This window comes from Orcinus orca, chromosome 2 (genome assembly GCF_937001465.1).
Source record: "Orcinus orca chromosome 2, mOrcOrc1.1, whole genome shotgun sequence".
In the NCBI taxonomy this organism is placed as follows: domain Eukaryota; kingdom Metazoa; phylum Chordata; class Mammalia; order Artiodactyla; family Delphinidae; genus Orcinus; species Orcinus orca.
In genome coordinates this window covers 105,652,483-105,656,605 of record NC_064560.1, presented here as the reverse complement: position 1 = coordinate 105,656,605, position 4,123 = coordinate 105,652,483, and the positions used below count along the sequence as shown (strand labels likewise).

Below are 4,123 nucleotides of genomic sequence, written 5' to 3'. Positions count from 1 at the left end.
TTGCTTCCCACTAGCTATTTGACATTTGGTAGTGTATATATGTCAATGCTACTCTCACTTCGCCCCAGCTTCCCCTTCCTCCCCCGTCCCCATGTCCTCAAGTCCATTCTCTACATCTGCATCTTTATTCCTGCCCTGTCACTAGGTTCATCAGTGCCATTTTTTTTAGATTCCATATATATGCATTAGCATATGGTATTTGTTTTTCTCTTCCTGACTTACTTCACTCTGTATGACAGACTCTAGGTCCATCCACCTCACTACAAATAACTCAATTTCATTTCTTTTTATGGCTGAGTAATATTCCATTGTATATATGTGCCATATCTTCTTTATCCATTCATCTGTCTGTGGACATTTAGGTTGCTTCCATGTCCTGGCTATTGTAAATAGTGCTGCAATGAACATATATATTTTAAAACTCACAAAAACTGCAATACTATATGTTGTCCATGCATATCAGCATGTGTAAATAAAAGTTGGATGATAACTTGCAAAGTCATCCATTAAATATATAAAAGTGGATATTCATGAGGTTGAAGGAAGTGAGACTGGGTATAAAGAAAAAAGGGAAACCAAAAATATGAAAAAGGGCTTGACATGGACCAACCACGATAGGTGCCAGAAAAAGAGAATTATGGTCAATTCAATTTTGTACACTTATTTTTCAAAATAACATAAAAAAAGGAAAAGGCATAAAGTGGGTAGGGACAGCTGCATGGTTCCTCAGAGTTAAGAAAGGAATCCAAATGTCTAACTACTTTTTTCTTTATTTTTAAATTTTTTAAATATATTTTTTTTGGCCATGCTGCATGGCTTGCAGAATTTTAGTTCCCTGACCAGGGACTGAACCTGGGCCATGGCGGTGAAAGCGCCAAGTCCTAACCACTGGACCACCAAGGATTTCCCTACTTTTTTCTTTAAATAGAAATTTTACTGAAGAATAAAATTATATACAGAAAGTGCACAAATAATAAATGTATAGCTCAATGTATTCTTATACATGGAACACAGCAACACACTCAAGTAACCACCACCCAACCCAGACAGAACATTTTCAACATCCTCAAACCTTCAATGTCCCTTCTAGCCATTACCCCTCAAAGATAACCGAAGTTATGACTTCTATCACCACAAGTTAGTTTTACCTATTTTGGATGTTTTTATAAATGGAATCATGTTTGTAATTTTTTGCATTTGGTTTTTTTACATGACATTTATCCACGCTGTTGCATGTAGCTGTAGTTTGCTATCTTTTGTCACGTACAGTATTCCACTGTATAAATAGTTTACAATTTATTTATTCATTCTCTTATTGATAAATATTTGGGTTCTTTTGGTTTGTGGTGATGAGGCTCTGGGCAAGCTGCCCCAGTATGTGCTGCTCTGGCGTGTGGATTATTTTGAGCTGAAAAGAAGCAGGGCCCAAAAGACTACGGAAGAACCTTTGAACTCCCACCCTTGCTGCCTGAAAGAATTTAAGATAGAGGCCTGTCCCAGGAAGAAGCTATCACCATAGACAACTATAGTAAAGTATGAATTAGGTGTGGTAGGCAGGGAGGAACCTAGCAAGGTCTGTTTACTCAAAGTCCTCTCACTGCCCAGTTGCCTTTGGATGGGCCAGCAAATATTTATTTACCAAACATCAACTATTTTTATCTTCCTGAAATTACCTTACTTCCTTTTGAAGTCTCAGACCCTCTCACCTCCTTCTTCTTAGTCCAGAATATATACACACCTCATCTTGCCTTGCTGTCTTTGGAATTCTTCATGCATAGGTGGCTTCCCCATGCGCATGTAATAAGTTTGATTTTTTCCTGTTTATCAGCGTTATTTCATTTTAATTGCCAGCCCAAAGAACTAAAAGAAGAAAAGCCCTCTCCCCAAAGTGGCTATTATGAATAATGCTGGTATGAACCTTTTTTATATGGGTTTTTTTATATGGGCCTATGAACTTTTTATATGCACAGATCTATGCATTTCTGTTGGGTACATAAAAGGAATGGGATTGCTGGATCATAAGGTATGCAATGCTCAACTTTAGTAGATATTGAAAGAGTTTCCAAAACTCGTGTCAATTTCTACCTCTATCAGCAGTATATGAAATTTTCATTTGCTCAATATCCTCAGCAACCTTGACATGTCAGCTTTTTAAATGTTTGCCTTTCTGATGAGTGTGTTGTGATATCTCATTGTGGTTTCACTTTGCATTTCCACGATGACACTTTGTTGACCATATTGGTATTCTCTTTTGTGAAATATCTGTTCGAGTCTTTAGGCCACTTCGATTGCTATTTAAACAGAACTTCTATTTTCAGCCCCACATCACTTTGTGTTGCTGTCTCTGAGTTCTGTTCCCGAGTGTTTCAGACTTCTGCTCTGTGAACTAGGCTACTACTTCTGGACTCTCCACCTTTGCACCTTTAGGTTCAGCCTTCCTGTCATTTATGAAAATAAGCAACAATTGTCTGTTTTTCATCCTCCAAAATTTGTTGTCACTTCTCTTCCGTTCTCTTTCTCATATTGTGTTTATCATCATTTATGGGCATTTCAGGAGGAAAGGAAGGTCAATAAAAGCATTGAATTGACCATCTTTCTGTATATATTTTGGTCACAAATCCTTTATCAGATATATAATTTGCAAATATTTTGCCCCACTGTGTAGATTATCTTTCTATTTTCTTCATGGTGTCTTTTGCAGTACAAACTTTCAAATTTTGATGAAGCCGATTTATCTATTCTTTTTCTTTTATGGATCATGCTTTGGGTATTGTATCTAAGCAATCTTTGCCTAGCTTAAAGTCACAAAAATTTTCTTCTACAAGTTTCATACTTTCAGCTCTAACATTTAAGACTATGATCCATTTTGGGTTAATTTTTGTGTGTGCTATTGAGGTAAGGGTCTAAATTAATCTCTTTCTACATTTGGATATTGAATTGTTCTGGCATCACTTATTGTAAAGAATTGTATTGAATTGCCTTGACAGCCTTGTCAAAAATCCGTTGACCATAATTTCAGGATGTTCATTTCTGTTCCGTAGATTTTATGTCAACACATGTGCCAGTACCATCCGTGCCTGTCTTGATGACTGTAGTGTCAAAGCTTTGAAATTGGAAGGTGTAATTCCTCCAAATTTGTTTTCCTTTTTCAAAATTGTTTTGACTATTCTGAGTCCTTTGCATTTTCATATAAATTTTATATAAATTTTAATTTCAGCTTGGGATTTCGTTAGGGACTGTGTTGAATCTGTATTTCAATTTGGGGAGAACTGCCATCTTAGTAGCACCGAGTATTCTAATTCATGGAATTCCTCTTATTCCTAGTTTATAAGTTTTTTAAAAAACATTGAATGGGATTTTGTTAAATGCTTTTTCTGCATCTATTGAGATGATCATGTGGGGTTTGTCCCCTATTCTATTAATATGGTGTATTATATTAATTGATTTTTGAATGTGAAATCAACTTTGCTTTCCTGGGATAGACCCCACTTGATCATGGTATGTAATCCTGTTTATGTATTGCTGGATTTAGTGTGTAATGTTTTGGTTTTTTTTTTTTTTTTTGCGGTATGCAGGCCTCTCAGTGTTGTGGCCTCTCCCGTTGTGAAGCACAGGCTCCGGACGTGCAGGCTCCTGACGCAGAGGCTCAGCGGCCATGGCTCCTGACAGCGCAGGCTCAGCGGCCATGGCTCACGGGCCCAGCCGCTCCGCGGCATATGGGATCTTTCCGGACCAGGGCACAAACCCGTGTTCCCTGCATCGGCAGGCGGACTCTCAACCACTGCGCCACCAGGGAAGCCCAATGTTTTGGTTTTCGTAATGTTTTTTGCTCTATTTTCATGAGGAGTATTGGTCTGTAGTTTTCTTCTCTTGTGGTGTATTTTGTTTGCCTTTGCTGTCAAAGTTAGTTGGTGTTATTTCATCTCTAAATATTTGATAAGAGTTGCCAATAAAGCCATCTGGGCCTGGTCTTTTCTTTATAAGATTATTAATTACTCATTTAATTTTTTACTTATACATATATTCAGAGTTTTATATCTTTTTGAGTCAGTTTTCATAATTTGTATCTTTCTAGGAATTTGTCCATTTCATTTAAGTTGTTTAATTTGTTGGTGTGAAGTCA

General features: G+C 37.2%; 1 non-coding gene across 1 annotated transcript; it reads right to left on the bottom strand.

The window, feature by feature from the left end:
- Positions 1-831: 831 nt before the first annotated feature.
- TRNAE-UUC (transfer RNA glutamic acid (anticodon UUC)) lies at positions 832-903 on the bottom strand. The gene has a single exon. It is a non-coding gene; the product is annotated as a tRNA-Glu (tRNA).
- Between the last annotated feature and the right edge of the window lie 3,220 nt (positions 904-4,123).